The sequence below is a fragment of the Orycteropus afer genome, unplaced genomic scaffold, assembly GCF_000298275.1.
Source record: "Orycteropus afer afer isolate SDZICR_OR568_19922 unplaced genomic scaffold, OryAfe1.0 scaffold00004, whole genome shotgun sequence".
NCBI classification, from domain to species: Eukaryota; Metazoa; Chordata; class Mammalia; order Tubulidentata; family Orycteropodidae; genus Orycteropus; species Orycteropus afer.
Window position 1 is genome coordinate 2884829 of NW_006921591.1, and position 22366 is coordinate 2907194.

At 40.1% G+C, this 22366-nt stretch overlaps 1 protein-coding gene across 1 annotated transcript in view; it reads left to right on the plus strand.

Annotated features, from left to right (window-relative positions):
* The window catches only part of NCKAP5 (NCK associated protein 5), a 988332-nt gene that overhangs the window by 45077 nt on the left and 920889 nt on the right, over positions 1 to 22366 (plus strand). The window lies entirely within an intron of this gene.

Sequence of the window (22366 nt, forward strand, 5' to 3'; positions counted from 1 at the left end):
GACATCTTTGTCCCACAGAATGGCTAGTGGGGTCAAACTGCTGACCTTTTGGTTAAGAGCTGAGCACTTAACCACTGTGCCACTGGGGCTCCATATATGTATTTAACCCAAAAACCAAACCCACTGCCATCAAGTTGATTCCAACTCACAGTGACCCTATAAAGACAGAGTAGAACTGCCTTCATAGTGTTTCTGAGGCTGTAAATCTTTATAGAAACAGACTGCCTCATTTTTTACCTACAGAGCAGCTGGTGGGTTCGAATAGCTGACCTTTTGGTTAGCAGCTGAATGCATTAACCACTATGCCACCAGAACTCCTTTAAGGTACCTAAATATAATTCTTTTGAATTCCTTACCAGGAAGTTCCAATGCTGTGTCTTCATCAAGGATGTGTTTTAGGTCTGTATCCTGGTCCCTTGTTTCTCCTGCTTTATCTTGCTTCTTTATGTGGACTGTGATGCTCTGTTGTCTCTGAGGCATTGGGGTGTTTTTTGTTTATATTTAATTGGTGATCATATTTGGAGTGATTTGCCCACGATTTTTGTTTTCTTTGTTTGTATGTTGTCTATGCAAGCAGGATACTGTGCTGTGCTCCTCTATTCACTAGTTGACAGCACGTGTACACTCACCACCTGTCTCTTTTCCTGTTGTCAGCCTCTTGTATGTCCCTGCTGACCTTGGCAAATAGAGCTTATTCTTAGGTTCCTAGAATCTGAATGAGAATGCTATCACTTTAAAATCCAAAATGGTGCCACTTGTAAAGATTCAAAATGGCTGCACTCTCAATCACTTTAAATATCTAAAATGGCTGCTGCTTGTAAACATTCAAAATGGCTGTACCCTTGGTCACTTTAAATATCCAAAATGGCTGCCACTTGTAAACATTCAAAATAGCTGTGCTCTCCAGGCAGCGGAAGGTCAATAGCTCAGTTTGTCTCCCTCCTTGTTGTTTCCCTTCCTAGTCATAGGCCACCAGTGCAGTCATCCCTGCAGTCCTTGGTGACCAGGGCTGATCTTTAGGTCAATTCTCAGATTCCAACACCACTTGGAAACATTCAGGCTGTTGTTGGTCCCATCAGACTAGCTGATAGTCCGCAGCTCCGAAAGTCTCTGTACTCACTGTTTTCATTCTGGTTTTTCCACTAGTTGGTGCCTAATCCACTTCTGTATAGTTTCTTTCAATGCTCAGGGCTCCAGGATTATCTTCTGTATCTCTGTCAATTGGTTTTTCTTTTCTTTGTTGAAGAGGGTCTGTGTTGCTTGTCTGTGTATTCCTCCATCTTCAATTTTCCCCACTGAGAAAGATGGGAGAAAGATGAGGCAGTCTGCTTCCATAAAGGTTACAGCCTTGGAAACGCTATGGGGTAGTTCTACACTGCCCTATCGGTTCCCTATGAGTAGTTCTTGTGCTATAGGTTTTTAGCAGATATCCTTTATTAGGTTAAGGAAGTTCTGTTCTATCTTTGCATTACATGATAAGCCTTATTTGGCCATACCAAATTATTATTGCCTTTTTTATTGCTACTATTATTATATTTCACATTGATGGATTTGTTTTATTTATAATTTTTGTACCTTCACTCATCAATTTTTCTTTCCCATATGGTCTATATTTACTTCTAGTGTAGAGAGTATGCTAACCTCATAAAGACCTTTCCTCCTTCTTCTTCTCTGTTATTCACTCCTTTTTCTTCCCCTTCTTTTCTTTTCTATTCCCTGAAACTCTTTCTGTATTATAAGGAATATTAGAGTTTTTTTTATTATTATTATTTTTTTTTTCCAGTTCTGTGGTTTGCCTAAAAAAAGTCTGAGTCCACACGCCACAATAAAAAGAAAAATAACCCAATTAAAAATGGTCAAAGGACTTGAATGGACATTTCTCCCCAGGATATATACAAATGGCCAATAAACACATGGGAAGATGCAAAAACTCATTAGCCATTTGGAAAATGCAAATCAAAACCACAGTGACCTACCACTTCACACCCACTAGGATGGCTATAATTAAGAGAAAGATAGTAAGTATTGAAGAGGATGTGGAGAAATTGCTGGTGGAAATAGAATGGTGCTGTAGCCTTGAAAAACAGTTTGGCAGTTCTTGAAAATGTTAAAACAGTCACCATGTTGTTACTTTGGGTGCTGTGGAGTAGACTTGGACTTAGAGACACCCCATGTAACAGAGTAGAACTGCCCCAGAGGGTTTTCTTGGCTGATTTTCACCCTGTGATCCAGCAATTCCATTGCAAGGTATATACTCTGGAGCAACGAAAATATATGTGCACACAAAAACTTACACATGAATGTTTTAGCAGCTTTATTTATAATAGTCAAGAAATGGAAACAACTCAGTTGTCCATCAACTGATGAATATACAAATAAGATGTGGTGTATGCATACAATAGAATATTATTTGGCAATAATATGAAGAACAACAACAACAAATAATCAAATTCACTGTCATGGAGTCAAGTCTAACTAATAGCGACCCCTCCTTGGGTTTCCAAGGAGGTATCACTATGGAAATAGATTGCCCAATCTTCCTTCCAAGGAGTGGCTGGTGGATTTGAACTGCCAGCTTTCTGGTTAGCAGTCAAATGCCTTAGGCACTATGCCATATGAAGAACTGATGCCTGCAATAACATGGATAAACCTTGAAAACATTAGGTTGAGTTAAAATATCCAGATATAAAAGGCCTCAATTTGTTTGCTTTCATGTATATACAATGTGGAGAACAGGCAAATGTACAGAGATAGAAAGAGAGTTTGCCTTTGAGTGGGGAACTGAGAGAGACCGTTTTTGGATACTAGGGGTTTCTTTTGAGGATCATAAAAATGTTCTAAACTTAGATTATGGTGATAGTTATACAATTGGTTCATTCACTAAAAACACATGAATTATATATTTTAAATGGGTGAATTTTATGGTGTGTGGATAATATCTCAATAAAAAAGTTAAAAAAATCTAGGCTTATTAGTTATGCAGTAATATATTTCAACTATTGATTCAATCTATTTACTCAAAATCCTGTTTGTTTTTGAGTTTTATTAAAAGTTCCTTTTTTTTTTTTTTTAGGAAATTGGTCATTTTACCTGTGTTTTCAAATTTATAGCCATAAACCTGCTTACAATGAACACGTCCTATTTGTTTACAAAACTCTGGTATATTCTGTTATGTACCCTTTTTATTATTAAGCCTTTTATTTTTATTAAATTTTTTATTCTATTTATTTTTGTTTTTTCTGACTTCTTTGGTTAGAAACTTTGCACATTAATTTTCCATTTTTCTTCATTATTGAATATGCACTAAAATTATTAATTTCCCTTTTGTACTGCTTTAGGTCAATCTTGTACATTTTAATATACAGTGTTTTAAGAAAGTTTTACATTTTTTTAATAATTCTCTTATACTTAATTCTCAACTCTTATATTTTTAGAAGTGTGTATTTTTCTAATTTTTATTTAAAATTTTTCAAATAAATAGAAAAATGGAAAGACTAGTGCCATAAACGCACATTTAACTCACAACTTGGCATCAAGTAGTGTTAACATTTTTGTTTCATATAAATTTTTCCCAAAGTGTGTGGCAGACATCATGAAAGTTCAATCCTAAATACTTTGGCATGTGTGTTTTAAAAATAAGGACAATTTCTTTTAAAACCAGAATACCATTTTTACCCCTAGCAAAATTAAAAAAACAAAAACAAAAACAAAAAAACTCCCTTATGGCATTCAATACCAGCCCTTATTTAAACTTCTCTAATTGTTCCCAAATAAATCCATCTTGGATGAAATACAGCCAGAGCACTCCTTAGAAGTGAGGATAGTGAGCCTTCTACCTCTCATGCTTTGGTCATGTTGTTAGGAGAGACCAGTCCTCTGGAGAGAGCTATCATGCTTGGTAGAACTAAAACCAACCAAATTCACTGCTGTCGAGTCGGATCTGACTCATAGCGACCCCTCCTTGGGTTTCTGAGTCAGTATCTCTATGGGAGTAGATTGGCCAATCTTCTTTCTGAGGAGTGGCTAGGGGGTTTGAACTGCCAGCTTTCTGGTTAGCAGTCAAATGCATTAGGCACTAGGCCACCAGAGATCCCAATGCTTGGTAAAGGATCAGTGAAAAAGAGGAAGACCCTCAATGAAATGAATGACACAATGACTGTGACAATGGGCTCAAGAATAGCACCAACTGTGAGGATTGCTGGACTAATCAATGTTTTATTCTGTTGTATATATGTTTGCTATGAGTTGGAACTGACTCGACGGCACCTAACAACAATTGTTCCCAAAATGTCTTTTACAATTGTTTTTCTTGGACCAAGACCCAATTCCATTAGTTATATTTAGTTATGCCTCTTTTAATCTGATAGTCCCTCTACATTTTTGCCCCATAGAGAATGACTTTTTTTTTAAAAAGAGATATAGAAAGTCCCACAGTCTGCACATGCCTCATTGCTTCCTTGTGATGTCATATATCTGTACCTCTGTCCTCCATATTTTCTGTAACCTGAAAATTATGTCAAAGGCCTTGGTTAGTTTCAGGTTAAACTTGTTTTTTTTCTCTAGACTATTTCATAGGTGATGCTGTATACTTCTCATATAGTATCACATAAGGAGGAACATGCCAAGTTATGAACTTTCCCTTGCATATGATGACTTTTTCTCTTTGCAATTGGAAAAAAAAATCAGTAGGTAATACTTGGCAGTATATAAATACTCTATTTTCCATCAGATTTTTACCTAAGGCTTTAGTATCCATTGATGATCATTATTTGAGTCAGTTTTTTCATTGGAGATTACAACATGGAGATATTTCCAAGGTGAGCATCCTTTTCTAAAATGTGAAAGTAATATAATCCCCACACCAAAAAAAAAAAAAAAAATTAAAAAAGAACAAAAACAAGTTACAATATTTTTTCTTAAAATAATATTTTTATTAAGGTATAATGTATATATAATTAATTTTCAAGCATACAATTTAATAAGTTTGACCATATACACAATCATGTAACCACCACCATAATAATTACACAAAAAATTTCTCTCATGCCAAAAGCTTTCCCTGGGTCTCTCTGCAATCAATATCTTGCCCCTACCCCAGTCCTGGGGGCATAGTGGTTAAGAGTTTGGCTGCTAACCGAGAGGTCTTCTGTTCAAACACAACCAGTGGCTCAGAGGAAGAAAAACCTAGCAATTTGCTCCCATAAAGATTATAACCTAGGAAAGCCTAAATGGCAGTTCTACTGTTATACAGGGTCACTATGAGTCAGAATCGACTGAACAACATCCCCAGCACCAGGCAACCACTGATCTACTTTTTATCTCTAGAGTTTTCTAAAATCAAGTAGGATCAAACAAAAGCTAGGCGTTTTTTTTTTTTTTTTTTTACTTAATATAATGGCTTTAAGATTCATGCATGTTGTTGTGTTTAACAAGGTTGTGTTGTATGTGCCGTCAAGTCGGACCCAACTCATAGCAACCCCTCCTTGGGTTGCCGAGGCAGTATCACTATGGAAGTAGATTGCCCCATCTGCCTTCCGAGGAGTGGCTGGTGGGTTTGAACTGCCAGCCTTCTGGTTAGCAGTCAAGTGCCTTCAGGCACTATGCTACCAGAGCTCCTGTATTTAACAATAGTTGGTTCTTTTTTATTGTTGAGTCACTTAATTTCAAAGTGTGGATGGATATACCATAGGTTGTCTATGTATTCCAGAGTTGATGGAAATTTGTATTTCCCATTTTTTACTATTACGAATAAATCCACCATAAACATTTGTATACAAGTCTTTATGTGGGCATGTTTCTTTTTTTTTGATAAATATCTAGGAGTAGGATTGCTAGATAGTATGATAAGTATTTGTTTAAATTCATAAGAAACTGCCAATTAGTTTTCCAAATTTACTATGTTACCAGCAACGTATGAGAATTTCAGTTGCTCTGTGTCCTTGCCAACAATTGGTATTATTAGTCTTCAATTTTGTTGAAGTTGTTTAGTGGGTGTAAGTAATCTTATTAGGATTTTAGTTTGTATTTCCCTAATGACTAATGATATTGAACATCTCATGCACTTACTTGCCATTTTTGAATTTTCTTTGATAAAATGTGTTTAAATTTTGTGCTCATTTAAATTGGGTTGTCTTATTATAAGATTTCTTATAAATTGGGTTCTCTTATATTTCTTATAAATTGGGTTGTCTTATTATAAGATTTCTTATGTAAATGTGGTTTTGAATTCTTATGGATATGAGTTGTTTTTTATTATTAATTTGAATTTTAATGGGCATGGTCTGATAGAATGGTCTATATGAAATGTGATTGATTGTTTATTGACAATGGTTAATAAAAGGGAAAGACATGTTTCCCAGGTTGATTTTCACTCAGAAGTCTTATCCTATATAAATATTTCTTGAACTTGAGAACAGAGGGCCCCCTGTGAAAACATCCATGGACAGTAAGTTGAGAAACACTTTGCAGCATAAGGCATTTAATTCTTTAATTGATTCATTACTTGACTTAGCACAAACTGAATATCTCCATGTGCCTGTCTCTTACCTAAGTGCTGGGACATTACGGATGTTGTTTTACAGACAGATACTAGATAATTATCTAGTAACCCTGATACACTCTCATAATTTTTTGAGGATTTTGGGTTTTCTATGGAGACAAACATATCAGTAGAATAAGATAGCATATCCCTTCCTCAAAATACCTTCTTTACTAGGGATTGTGGAGGCCCCATTCTCCTGATTTGCCTTCTTCTTTTTTGCTACTCCAAGTGGCCTCTTTTGCTGATTCTTCTACATCTTTTTGACTTTTTAAAGTTTGGATTCAGTCCTTGAACATCTTGAGTTACACTCACACCCTTGATGATCTATTTTATCTTATGGATTTACTTTAACCATCTGTACTCTGTACAACTCCCAAGTTTACATTTCTACCCTGGACTTGTACCCTGAACACTACACTTGAATATTTATTTATTTATTGAACCATGTCTCATTTTGGTTGGTAAACAAAAATAGCAACCATTAATACAAACTCTACTACCCCAAATCTTTATATGGTACTTACCAAAATCCAGAAACTATTCTACCAAAAACAAGTTGCTATGGAGTTGACACCAAATCATGGTGGCCCCATGTGTGTCAGAGTAGAACTGTGCTGTGTAGGGTTTCAGTGGCTGACTTTTCAAAAACACATCACCAGGCCTTTTTCATAAGCTTCCTCTGGGTAGGCTTGAACCTCCAACCTTTCAGTTAATAGCTGTGCTCATTAACCCTTTGTACCATCCAGGAACTCTGGAACTATTTTAAGTGCTACATAAACTAGCTAAAAATTTTAAGTTAATAGGGTTCTCAACCTTGGTACATCCAAAACTGAACTCCTGGTTCTGCCATCAAAATTGGTTCTACTCATGCCTCCCACATTTCAGTTAACATTAAGTGGAAAGGCTGAGTTGCTCAAGGCCAAATGTTTAGAATGAGTCTTCACTCCCTTCCTTTCTTAAAAACAACCTGTTCTGAACAAATACTAGCCACTGCTGTCCAGTCGATTCCAATTCATAGCATCCCTACAGGGCAGAGATGAACTGCGTCACAGACTTTTCAAGGTTGTAAATTTTTACGGAAGCCCACTGCTCTTCTTTCTCTCACAGAGGAGCTAGTGGGTTGGAACTGCCGACCTTTCAGTTGGCAGCCAAGCACTTCACCACTACGGCTCTTGAACAAATCCTATTAGTTTTTAATTCAAAACAACCCCAAACTGCCTCTAGTTCTCAATCTTTGTTGCTATCGCCCTGCCCAAGCCATCACCTCTCACTCACATTCTTGCAATAGCTTCCTAGCAGATCTCCCTGTTTACTCCTTTATCTCCAATAACTAACCCTCAATACGGCAGCCAGAGTGATCCATGAAATAAAAATTAGATCATGTCACACCTCTGCTCAAAATTGTGTTCTTCCACACACCTTAGAGTAAAAACCAAATCCTGCCCCCCTTCCCCCGCCCCTGAGAAAAACAAAAACATTGATGTTGATTCTGGCTCATGGCAACCCCATGTGTTATTGTACTGCATAAGCTTTTCTTGGCTGTGATCTTTGAGGAAACAGATTGTTAGCCCTTTCTTCCAAGGTGCTACTGGGTGGGTTTGAACCTCCAGACTTTAGGTTAGTAGCTGAGTTGTAAACCTTTGTGCCATCTGGGGACGCTGAGTAAAAACCAGAGTTCTTATGTGGGCCTGTTATGTCCCACCCAACGATGTACCTATCCTCTAAGCCCACCCCCATTACAGCTCTCTTGTCAGTCTGTTCTATCCCTATTAGCTCATTAATGTTCCTGGACTATGACAAGCACACTAAAATCTAAAAGGGACAGCTGCTCTTCCCTGTTCCTGGGGCTTTCTTCCCTCAGATAGCTGCATGGCTTACCTGCTTCCTCACCTCTTTTTAAAAATTATTATTTTAAATACTATTTATTGTCTTTTCAGCAAAGGTTTACACAGCACTTTAGGTTTCCATTCAACAATTTCTACACAAATGGTTCAGTGACATTGGTTACATTCTTCAGAATGTGTGAACATTCTTAATATTTGCAGTCTGGTTGTTCTGTTTTCCTCATCTCCTTTAACCATTTGCTTAGATTTAGCCTTCACAGAGCACCCAATTTATATGCCACTCAACCTTCCCTGGTTTACTTTTCTCCACAGCACTGATTACTACCTAATAGGATATAATTTACCTATTTATTCTTTTCTAATGCCTGTTTCGCCTTCCAGAGTGTAAGCTCCATAAGGACAAATATTTTGTTTGATATTTTCATTCAGTATTCTAGTACTAACACACAGTGATCATGCAATAAGGAATGGAGAAACGTCGGCAAGACATATTAGAAAGTAAAACCAATAACTTGATGAATTGGAAGAAGATGGTCAATTTATGCCATCACTTGGACCTGATGTAATTGAAAATAAACGACCAGAATAGGAAAATAACATAGCAGAAATGTGCCTAAATTTTAGTGTCTGACTTAGCCCAATATTTCTCTCTTGACAATACTAATCTCTTGGACACTGTCACTTCACTTAGTCCCTAGCAAGATACTTCATTCTGGTGAAAAGGACCCTCTTGGAAATGTTTATTTCTTGGTACTATGCTAATCAATCTTTTAACAAACCATAACTATATATATATGTATTATATATATTTCATATGGATAAGCACATTAAGTGAACTGATAATGAAGAGGTAGAAATTTTCAAGTATTAATTAAACTATTTTCAAGTCTGTTACTAGTTGTTCTTGACTTATTTTGGCAAAGTGACACTTGAACCTTGCTTTATCTCACTGATAAGAGTCACTGTGACACACATGATTTTAATCCTGACCTAGACTTCAAAACTGCAAACGATCAGTACTCATGGAATGCTCATGGTTGCTCAGTGCTGTTGTAAGCACCACTGGGCTATAAAATAAGTAGAAGACACAGTCTCTGCCTAGGTAAGTGGGTTCTTAACATGACTGGCACACATTTCTCAAGTATCCCATAAAGCAAAAGAATGATTTAAACACTAACTTAAAACTCAATTCAGTTTTCATAGTAAAGTGTATTTTTTCCTAGCTCTTATACCTATGTGAATAAATGGCTTGAAAATCCCCCCTTTCAACTTTTCAACTGGTGATTTGTTTATCCAAAAATTATTTCCCCCAAAAAATACTGTCATTCAGAGTAATTGAACAATTCCCAGCACTTGAGAAGGATATTTAAAAACACAGGCATAACCCCATTGGTTTCATGCTTTAAGATCTGGTAGTGTAGTGCTTAAAGCACTTGACGACTGCTAACCAGAAAGGTGGCGGTTCAAACCCACCAGCCATTCCTGGTAAGGAAGGTTGGGCAATCTACTTCCGTAGTGATACTGCCTCAGCAACCCAAGGGAGGGGTCGCTATCGTGTGGGTCTGACTCGATGGCACATAACAATAACAACATGTATACATCTATGGTCACTGTGATTTTTTATCATATTTTTAAAAGTAAATTGATTGAACAGAACCCTTGGCAAGCCTATCACTAGTACAAATATATGATGGGGCAATCTACTTCCGTAGTGATACTGCCTCGGAAACCCAAGGAGGGGTCGCTATGAGTCGGGTCCGACTGGATGGCACATAACAACATTGAACTGATAGTAAAATAGTTAAAAAAAAAAAAAAAAAGTATATTATTGGAAAGAGCACCTTATTTGCTGAAGAAACTATTTCAGTTTGGAAAAATATCAAATTTAGAAGTGACCATTTTCTAATAAAAGGAGACCTTTAAAAAGGGGGGGGGGAGAGGGAGAGAAATTAAAATTATTTAAACTTAAAATGAGGCTACACTGAGTTCAGCATTTTTTCTCCCCCCCAGATTTCTTTTATCTCTGAAATGCCAGCAGGCGACAAGGCCCAGAGATTTTCAGTCAATTAAAGCCCAGTTTTCTTTCCATAAGCTTTATCCTCAAATGTACTTGGGAACTAACTTCTGACTCCAGACAAATGGCTGTTAGTTCCAGCTCTTACCTGCCAATTACAATACTATGGATATTTGTGCCAGGTTCTGGGTCAACACGATGATAAGATTATGGGACCTGTTTGTTTAGTTCATTAACAGAAATTCGTTCCACCTAGACAGAGTAGCGGTTTAGGGGTTTGTGTGGAGGGAGCCAGGGGCTGCCAGGATGGACTGATTTTTCTTAAAAGGAATAGAAAGCACTATTTCCCCTTCTGGTTCTCCGCTTCCCCTTTCAGTTACTCCTTTGGGGCAGACAATAGACGCCTCTCGGCCCTCTCTAAGGGCGCCTGGTCCCAGTCGCCTCCTGGTCCTCGCCCCCGCCTTCCATCTCCGCCCCTCACCCTCCGGCTTCCCCAACTCCGGCCCTAGGCGGAGATTTGTCAGAACCGTTCGGTTGAGACTGATTATGATTGCAGCAGATGGGCTGTATTTGACAGCCCGGATCCTAAGCAGCTTTTAGGGGGGGGGATAGAGGTGGAGGGGGAGAAGGTGGGGGGCGGGAATCTATGGGCCAGAGCCGCCTCATAGGAGAGCATGCCGCACAGCCCCGCTGGGCGCTCCCCAGCAGCTCCCTAACGCGTGCCTCTAGGAGGAAAGTGGCACTGTGGACCTGAGGGGTCTCCCGGAACGCTATCGAAACGTCCTGTAGCTGAGAGGGCGCGGATACACCAGGAGGCAGGCGCAGGGGAGCCGGTGCAACACAACAAAGCGGAAGAGCACCAGGGAGCTTGAGGTTCCTGGCTGTCGCGCCACTGGCTGCGGAGCGTGCGGAGCCGGGCCACTGCCGCGCGCTCCGGACATGGCAAGTTTGTCAACTCCTGGCTCTTCGGCCAGCGCCTCTTGGTCCCCGAAGTGACAACACTGCTACAGGGTCTGCCCTCCCCGGGGGGGCGGTGCCCCCACCTCTGTCCGCTGCAAAATGCTCCATTTCAGGTCAGGTAAGGAGACACCAGCCTGCTCCCCCATCCCAAGTGCGCCCCCAGCGCACGGCCACCAGGCCGCTCTGGTCCCCAGGCCTCTCGGTTCCCTAGTCCTTAATGTCCTGAGCTCCTTCTTGTCCCTGATGACTCCCCACTTTATAGCCTTCCTCCTTAATCTTCTCAGTCCATCGCTGCATTCTATCTCCCTTCTTGATGGTCGCTCTTTATTTCCACCTTACTGGATCCAAACCACAGGGGGAGAAGTTCAAGGAGGTGGCACAAGGTTACAGGCTCTGTTCTCTTTAATGCCCGCTGGGTACAAGACAGTGGTGGGGGTCAAGCCTGTGTTTGCGTGCATCCACCTTTTCCCCTCCCCTGCAGTCCGAGCCAACTCGTGCTCTCCCCCGCCCCCTTTCCACCTGTGGGGCCTCACATTCGTGCTGGAAGCGCAAACGAAAACACGCACACGTGCATACACAATTCCACGTTGGCGTCCTAACGAGACTCCTGAAAGGTGGGGGCTTAGACCGGCTGCAGGGAAAGGGGTGGACCTTGAGTAGGCGGGCCCACCCAAGCACAAAGTTAGTACCTCTCCTACCCCTTGGCGTTGACTCTTGTGTCTAGGTGCCAGCAGAACGCAGTGCCTCAGAGGGGAGCAGGAGGCTGCTGAACTTGGCATAAGCATTGCTGTGTCACCAGAAACAACCCACCCAGTGGCCAGCGGACTAGGCCCTTGCCTGGCCCCAGCAGGGCGCGCCCACTCTCACCTAGCACCGCCCCCTGGGCCCCCCGCGTTGATCCCTGACCTTGTCTGCCCAGCTGGGGCCCCTTCCCTTGGCGGCCCTTCCTTCTCAGCAGCCGCCCACCCCAGCTCGCTGAAGCTTGTGCCCTGTTGCTACCAGCAACTGACTGAGCTTAAGGCTCAGCCCTTGAAGCAGCGTAATGCTGATTGATGGGCAGAAATAGGGTTTTTTGTGGAGTTGAGCTTGCTGCCTGCACGCTAGTCTGTCCAGCTCAGAACGCTGCAGACTGCTGGGATAGCAGGCCGACCTCCTGACTCTAGTAGACCCCTCCCCCACCGGATCCTGTCCCACCCCACCCCACAGCGAAAAAGGGCTGCTGGGATATCCTAGGCTTGAATATTGAGCAAACATTTGCTTCCCTGCTGAGTAAAAGGCAACAGCCTCAGAATTTTCCTTCTCCTTGCGCCTTCTGTAAGGTTTGATATACTGGGCCCACTGTTCCTGGCTGCTACAACCTCCCTATTTTCATCCCCACCTGCTCTCATATTTGTACATACCCTACACTTAGGTGCCTAACACAGATCACTCCTTTAATACCCAGAATTATTCCTGCAGATGCTCATAGAAGTATTTTCAAGAAATAATTCATTTTGTACCAATACCCCTTCCTTGGCCGTTTCACTCCTTTCACTTTATGCCTTTTCCATCCTCAACGTAGAGTTGGTTATTTCCACTCATAGAAAGACAAGGGCCATTTAGCTTATGATGCTCAGTGCTGGTTGTTGTTGAATTACAGGAGTTTTTATGTATTCTGGATATTAAACCCTTATCAGATATATGGTTCCCAAATATTTTCTCCCATTTGTTGTTGTTAGCTGCCATCCCATCTGTTCCCAACTCATGGTGACCCCGTGCACAACAGAAAACAAAACAAAACAAAACAAAACAAAAAACTTCCCAGTCTTGTGACATCCCCATGATTCTTTGCAGATCGGACTTAAGATCATGAGGTATTTATTCACCGATCTTGGGAACTAAATCTCTATGTCTTTCTTGCTAGTCTTAGTTTGGAAGCTCCACTGAAACCTGCTTAGCATCATAGCTACATTGCAAACCTGCGCTGATAGACAGGTGGTGGCTGTGTATGAGGTGCATTGGCAGGGAATCAAACTGACGTCACCCATGTAGAAGGCGAGGGTTTTACATTTGAACAACCACTGCCCTCCCGTTCCTTTGGTCGTCTCCCCACCACTCATTTTTTTCTTGGGTGAGTGTGTGTATATATGTATGTGAATAAATATACATGAATATGAACAAATATATATACATGAATAAATGACTCAGTGAACGTAATGGGTATCACTGAATTATGTTATTGTTGTTAGGTGCCATTGAGTTGGTTCCTACTCAGAGTGACCCTTGGTATGACAACAAAAAAGTGCCCAGTCCTGCGCCATCCTCACAGTCATTGCTATGTTTGAGCTTATTGTTGCAGCCACTGTGTCAAAACATCTCATTGAGGATCTTCTTTTTTTGCTGGTCCTCTAGTGATCCCACTCTATCCAGAATCTCATGCAGAGATCCCCCTCCGAATGATTGACAGTGGTAGCTGGGCAACATCTAGTTCTTCTAGTCTCATAGTTGTATAGGCTGAGGATTGCATGGTGTACCAGTCCCTTGGACTAATTGTTTCCATGTGTCTTTGGTTTTCTTCATTCTTCATAATACAAGCATTATGTTCTTTTCCAAGCATTGGTCTCTCCTGATAATATGTACAATGTATGTGAGGCAAAAATCTCACCATCTTTGCTTCTAAGGAGCATTCTGGTTGTACCTCTTTAGAGACAGATTTGTGCGTTTTTCTGGAAGTTTGTGGAATAGTCAATATTCTTTGCTAACACCATAATTCAGTCACTTCCTCTTCCAGCTTCCTATTTTGTTGTCCAGATTTCACATGCATATGAGATGATTGAAAATACTAGGGCTTGGGGCAAGCACACTTTAGTCCTGTTAGTGAAGTCTTAGCTTTTTCACACTTAAAAGAAATCTTTTGTAACAGATTTGCCCAGGGCAATATGACGTCTAATTTCTTTTTCCTTTTTTTTTAATTTTTATTGTGATTTGGGTGAAACTTTACAGAGCAAATTCGTTTTCCATACGGCAGTCATACACACTTTGTCTCATGACATTGACTGCAATTATCCACAATGCAACAGCTCTCTTCCCACTTCCTCCTCATAGGTACCTCTTCCCTGTGTCCTTTCCTCCCTTACATTCCTGCCCCCCCCCCAGCTGTCTCCCTGTGCACACACAGCCGTTCTATTCTCCCATAATTGATCTCTCCAAGGAGTGTATCTGCCTAATGTAAGTGTTCAGTTCATATGCCTATCTTTTGTTTGGCTGGAAGCCAGAGGAGTGGGTTCAATTCCAGACCTGAAGGGCAGCTACGGGCCATAGTCTCGGGTTCTACCAGGCTTTATCAGACCAGAAAACCTGGTCTCTTTTTTAATGATTTTGAGTTTTGTTCCACATTATTCTCCCACTCTATCCAGTATCTCCTACAGAGATCCCCCTCCGAGTGGTTGACAGTGGTAGCCAGGAACCATGTAGTTCTTCTAGTTCATGGTTGTCTAGGCTGAGGATCACAGGGTATACTAGTCCCTTGGACTAATTGTTTCCAAGTGTCTTTGGTTTTCTTCATTCTCTTTGCTCTGGACAAGGGGAGACCCATTGTTGCATCTGGATGGTCGCTTGTAAGCTTTTAAGATCCTAGTCGCTACTCATCAAAGTAGAGTGTGGAACAATGTTTTTGTGTAGTATGTTATATCAGTTGAGCTTGATGACATTTGATTCTTGACTGCTGCTTCCATGAGTAGGCACAGTGCCTAAGGCATCTGACTGCTAATTTTGAAGTGTAATCCATACTGAAGGCTCTAATTTGATCTTCAACAGCAAGTGCTTCAAGTTGCACTGTAGTAAATTACTTTGTGTGGCTTTTCTACCCATAAGTCTTTGTAAACTCCAAGGTGGGATTTGCTATGAGCAACTGAGGAGCTCCTAATTGCTGAAGGTGTCCACCTGGAGTATTTCTGTTGGTTGTGGCACAAAACAATGTTCTGGGAGGTGCCCACTCTCAGGAGCTTAGAGTTCTGATGCTGTGATTGGCTAGTTTGACCACTCTGCCGGGCTCAAAAGAAGACCTCCTGGAGGCAGAACTCTCTCTGACTGCTGGTGGAGGAAGACGTGCTGCCGAAAGAGACACGCACCCCTGAAAGAGACATGTGCTGTTGGGAAAGAGACGCAAGAGACACGCATCGCTGATAGAGACACCGAGGGACCAGCACTGCTGGGAAAGAGACTGTGAGAGACTGTTGGCTGAGGGACAGTGGGCTGAGAGAGAGACTGAGCATTTTTCCTGAACGCAAATTGTAGCTTGGTGCTTCCCTAATAAACCTTGTAATCTGTGAGCTCTGTGTGGCCGCTGCAGTGAATTATCGAACCAAGGAGAGGTGGTGGGTGCTCTGGGAGGAACGGTTGGAGAAAGGGCTGGAGGGAGGCAGCATGTCTAGCCTGGCAGTAATAGGCCTTGGGTTACTGCTGGTAACCCTGTCTTCCTCTAGTAAGATTAGAGGAGGTCAGAACATGTGGCCTCCTTGCCGTTTTTGCAAAGTCCTCTACGATTTCGGCAAGCAGGGTTGTGTTATCTGCATATCACAGGTTGTTAATGAGTCGTCATATGTCCAGCTTCTTGGATTATTTCTTAGCATACAGGTTGAATGAGTATGGTGAATGAGATAACCCTGACACACACCCTTTCCTGCCTTTAAATCACTCAATATCTCCTTGTTCCATTAGAACAACTGCTCTTAGTCTATGTACAGGTTCCACGTTAGCACAATTAAGTGTTCTGGAATTCCCATTCTTTGCAATGTTATCCATAATTTATTCATGATCCACAGAGTCAAATGCCTTTGCATAGTCAGTAAAACACAGGTAAACATCTTTCTGGTATTCCATGCTTTCAGTCAACATCCATTAACATCAGCTATGATATCCCTGATTCCATGTTGTTTTGTGAATCTGGCTTGAATTTCTGCCAGTTCCCTTTCGATTTGTTACTTTGAATTTCTGCCGGTTCACTTTCGATATGTTACTACAACCATTTTTCAATTATCTTCAGCAAAGTTTTACTGGAGTGTGATGTTAATGATATGTTTGATAATTTCTCTATTCTATTGGATCACCTTTCTTTGGAATGGGCACTAGTATGGATCTCTTCCAATCTGTTGACCAAATAACTATCTTCCTAATTTCCTAATTTCTTGGAGTAGACCATTGAGCTGCTTCTAGCATTCCATCCATTTATTGAAATATCTCAATTGTTATTCTGTCAGTTTCTGGAGGCTTTTTTTTTTTTTTTTAACTTGGGTGAAAGTTTGCAGAACAAATTTATTTTCCATACATTTCCATATAGCAGTTCATATACCTTTTGTTTCATGACATTGATTGAAATCTCTGTAATGTAACAGCTCTCTTCTCACTTCTTCCCTATGGTTACCTTTCCCTGTCTCCTTCTTTACTGGGCGTTCTTGTCCTCTGAGCTGTCTTCCTGTGCAAATATTGCTCTTCTGATCTCCCATGATCAAATGTTCTAAAGAGTGTACCTACCGGGTATAATTGTTCACTTTATATGCCTGTGTATTGTTTGGCTAGACACCACAGGAGTGAGTTCAATTCTAGGCCCAAAGGTTGAGTAGGGCCATAGTCTTGGGGGTTTCACCAATCTCTATCAGACCAGTAAGACTGGTCTTTTTTATGATTTTAAGTATTGCTCCACATTGTTCTCCCATTCTATCCAGGATCTCCTATATTGATCTCTTTCCAAGTGGTTGACAGAGGTAGCTGGGTACTTCTGATCTCAGGGTTATGTAGGTGAGGTTTGCCTGATTCACTAGTCCCTTGGACAGATTTTTTTCCATGTGTCTTTGGTTTTCTTCATTCTTCTTTGTTCCAGATAAGGAGAGGCCAGTTTTTTACTCTAGATGGCCGCTTGCAAGCTTTTAAGACCCCAGTCACTACTTACCAAAGTAAGATGTAGAACAGTGTTTTTGTGTAGTATGTTATTCCAGTTGAGTTTGATGTCTCCTGTGACCATAGTCCCGAGCCCACAGTCTAGAGCCTTGTTTATGTACAATGCCTTCAGTACAACTTGGACTTCTTGATTCATTACCATAGGTTCTTGATCATATGCTACTTCCTGATGTGGTTGAACATAAATCAATTTTTATTTTTTCTATAGTGAATCTGTGTATTCCTTCCACCTTCTTTTAATGCTTCCAGCATCATTCAATATTTTGCCCATAGAATCCTTCTGTATTGCAACTTGAGGCCTGAATATTTTCTTCAGTTCTTTCAGCTTGAGAAATGCTGAACATGTTCTTCCCCTTTTTTCCTCTGACTCTAGGTTTTTGCACATTTCATTATAATACTTCACTTTGCCTTCTCCAACCACCCTTTAAATTCTTGTGTTCAACCCTTTTCCTTCATCATTTCTTCTGTTTGCTTTAGCTATGCTATATTCAAGAACAAGTTTCAGAGTCTTTTCTGACATCCATTTTATTATTTTCTTTCTTTCCTGTCTTTTTAATGACCTTTGTCTTTCTTCATGTCTGATGTTCTTGATGTCATCCTACAACTCGCCTGGTCTTCAGTCACTGGTATTCAGTGCATCAAATATATTCTTGAGATGCTCTCTAAATTTAGGTGGGATATATTCAAGGTTGTACTTTGACTTTTGTAGGCTTGTTAATTTTCTTCAGCTTCAACTTGATCTTGCGTATGAGCAATTGATTGTCTTTTCTACAATTGGCCTTTTGCCTTGTTCTGACTGATGATAATGAGCTTCATTATCATCTCTTTCCACAAATGTAGTCTGTATGTTCCCCATATATTCCATCTGGTGAAGTCCATGTGTGTAGTTGTCATTTATGTTGTTGAAAAAGGTATTTGCCATGAATAGGTTAATGATCTTGAAAAATTCTCTACCACATTTCTATCATCCAGGCCATTTTTCCAACTACTGATCCTTCTCTTGCATTCTAATCACAAGTAAATTATCAATGTATCTCACTTGCACGTTTCATCAATTTCGAACTGCATAAGTTGGTAAAAATCTTCCTTTTCTTCACATTTGGTATTAGTGGTGGGTGGGTACATTTGAATGATAGTTATGTTAAGTACTTTTCCTTATAGGTGTATAGATGTTATCCTGTCATTGACAGCTTTAGATCTTGAAATGTTCTTTTTGACAATGAATGAGACACAATTCCTCTTCCATTTGTTATTCCTGGCATAGTAGATTATATCATTGTGCAATTCACAATGGCTAATACCAGTCCATTTCTGCTCATTAATGCCTAAAATATCGATCTTTAAGTGTTCTATTTCATATTTGATGACTTCCAGTTTTCCTAGATTCATTCTTTATGCATTTCATGCTCTGATCATTAATGGAGTTTGCAACTGTTTCTTCTCATTTTGAATCATACCCCATCAACAAATAACCATCTTGAAAGCTTTACTCATCCATGTTATTTAGGTTGACTGAATCTTGATGAGGTAGTTCTTCCCTAGTAGTATTTTAAGTGTCTTCCAATCTGCAAGGCTCATCTTCTGACACTATGTCAGATAATGTTCCACTGCTATTCATATTCATCAGGTTTTTACTGCTCCCTGTTTTTAAAATTTTTTTAAGAAGGAGATCATCAGGTGCTTTTTCCTAGTCTATCTTAGTCTAGAAGCGCCACTGAAATCTGCCCACCGTGAATAACCCTACTGATATGTGAAATACCAGTGACATGGCTTCCAGAATCACATCAACCATAGTAAAACAAACTGACAAGTTGTGGCAGTGAATTATACATGTAAAAAAATGTTGAAATGGCAAACGTACAACGTTTAATAAAATGTTTGCCATTTCAACAGTTTTTTTTACATATAATTCAGTGACACTGATTATATTCATTGAATCATTCATTTATTCATCCATACAAATCTTTTTTGTCAGGTAGCCACCTAGGCCCTGGGGTGATAATGGAGCAAAGAGAAGAAATAAATGGATATTAGCATTTTAAAGCCCACATTACAGCTGGATTATGGTTATTGTTACTATGTTTAATATTATTACAGCACAGTACATTTTATTAGAATTTTACAGTTTATAAAAGGCTTTTACAGGCATTATCTCCTTTAATCCTAGCAGTAAGAATTTTAAATACTAGGGATTCCACCAAAAGGCCCAGTAATGCTCATCAATCCCACTTAACCAAAAAGAAAAAAGAATCTTGCAAATCATCACAACAGCTGATGGAGTTTTGAAACACAGAATAAGCAATGTGGGGGGAGCTTATGAAGCTTAGTTACAGAGTGAAATGCAAGACAGATGAAATGTACATAACATGTGCATTACCAAGGAGGCATCCTGAGAAGAAACCCCATCTCACCACCTTGGTGGCCCAGGGGGCAGCTGGTTGTGAGAGGTGGAGACTTTCCATTGCACTGAAGCATTGCATTATCCTGGGATCTACAGGGATGAAAGTGTCACCACAGTGTTTCTAGGATACTAGCAAATTAAGCAAAATGAGTAGTCACTGTTGTTACTTTCTTTAGCTACAAAGCATTCTGGACATAGCTACAAATTTCTACTATATATTTACTTGAGAAATGAAAAAATTTTCTGTACTTAGAGCTTAAGAAATATGTGCCTTATCTGAGCCATAATGAAGACAGGGTTTTGGTCATTCCTACCCATGGATAAATGGCAGTTTTTCTTTTTTATCTTTTGTAGGAAGGATGTACAGAAGGCCTTCAAGTAGATTTGTTCATTTTCCCATCTACTTCAATGTGGAAGTTAGCCCGTCCCTGACTTCTTAGCTGTGAATCTTTCCTGAGTTTCCTTCCAAAATGGTTTCTAAAATAACAGATGATTGTTAGCAATTTTGGTTGGGGTTTCAGATATGCTAATCCTCTTTATCATTTTAAAAAATTTTATTAAAAAAATATCACAAGCAAAGTAGTATTCCTAAGAAGGTGACTAGAGCCAGGAACTGGCTGTGAATACATCTAGATAACACATAAGCCAGGATAATAATCATAAAGCAGAGTCTGATATTAGCAGAGAGCCCTGGTGGTACACTGGTTAAGTGTTCGGTTGTTAACTGAAATGTTGGCAATGCAAACCATGTGGCAGTCTGCTTCCATTAAGATTACAGCCTAGGAAACCTGGTAAGGCAGTTCTACTCTCTCCTATAAGGTTGACTGCAATGGTTTTGTTTTTTGTTTAAACTCATTGCTGTTAGTAGATTCCAATTCATGGTGACCCTGTGGGATGGAGTAGAACTGTCTCACATGGAAACAGACTGGCACATTATTCTCCTGTGGAATGGCTGCTGGGTTTGAATTGCTGACCTTTCAGTTCACAACTGTGTGCTTAACCTGTGTGCCACCAGGGCTATTATTACCAAAACAAAAAGCCAAACCTACTGCCATAGAATCGATTCCAACTCATAGTGACCCCCATTGGGTTTCTAAGGCTAGACATCTTTACAGAAGCAGACTGCCTCTTCTTTCTTCTATAGAGTGGCTAGTGGGTTCAAACCAACCTTACCTTTGGTTAGCAGCCAAATACCTTCACCACTACACCACCAGAGCGCCTTACCAGGGCTATGAGGAGGGGGCTTTTTATTGCTCTCAACACCCTGAGGCTTTGTGGGAACTTTGTGATGTGTAGATTTTTGCTAGAGGGTTCACTCAAACCTATTACTCTATTTGGCATTCTGGGGATTCTTTTCATTTCCAATCATGATAGCATTTTGGTATAGAGCTGAACTCACATCTCTAGATTTGGTGGTATGTTAATGAAGTGTAGATAATAAAAACATGTATGTTTTATATTTTTTTAATATATGTTCTAGTTGTATCTTTATTATATTTTGGGAAGTTAGATTACATGTAGTGCAGTCTTCTGGTAGGGCACTATAGCAGCCTCCACTGAACCTCTGTGGTTTTAAAATGAAGTTTAGAAAGAGATGGGGTTGATTCCAACTGTAGGCATACTCCTCAGATTTTTCTGTTTAACTTGAGGGAATTGGGTAGGGGAGAGTTGTGGACTCTGTGCTGATGGCTGACATCATCCTTGTTCATGATTGTTGTCTTCCCCATGACTCCCTGATCTAGGGCCCTATTATTTATTCATTAATGTAGTATATTTTTGTTGAGGGCCATTTTTAGAGACCAAGCTCTTTACTCCAAAGCCCCTTGCTTTTTTATGTAGAGCTGTGCCATTTCATGCTTGGCCAATACATTTGTACCATTCAAAATACCTGATAGTTTTGTCCTTTGGGTGTCTGTAGTTGTAGTTTAAAGCAAGCAGAATGTGGTTTGTTGAGAGGATTTCTTGTTGTGGTGAAGCAGTTTGATATTGCTGCTGAGGGCTGCTGCCTTTGGCCAGGACTACTATCTGGATCTTGCATTCACTTTCTTTCTCCTAGTAAACTCTCTCAGGTTTCACATGTCACTTTAGCTCAAATTCCACAGAGAGTATCTGGTGATGGATTAAATAAAAAAATGCCTGTGAATTTGTCACTCATCACAGACATGTTGTGGAGCTGGCTCTGACTCACTGCAACCCTCTGGCCAGCAGAATGAAATGTTGCCGTGTCCTACACAGTTTTTATGATCGTTGATATGTTTGAAACCATTGTTGTGGCCGCTGTGTGTTTTGAGTGCCTTCCTATCTAGGAAGGTAGTACTATCATCTTCCAGCACTGTATCAGACAAATTTGGTTGTAATCCAAATGGATCATCAGACTTTTTTTTCCTAGTCTGTCTTAGTCTGAAAGCTCCGTAGAAACCTGTTTACCACGGTGACTCTGCTCATATTTAAAATACTGGTGGCATAGGTTCTAGCACTGTAGGAACATGCAAGCTACCACAGTACATCAGACAGATGGTAGATAATAATAATAATAATAATAATAGTAATAATAAAGCAACTTATCACTTCCTGATCCCTGGTGTATTTCAGAAATAGATCTCTGGATTTTTTTAAAGGCAGGAGTCTTGATATCTGTGAGACAAACAATATTTTCTCCATGAAAGAGATAT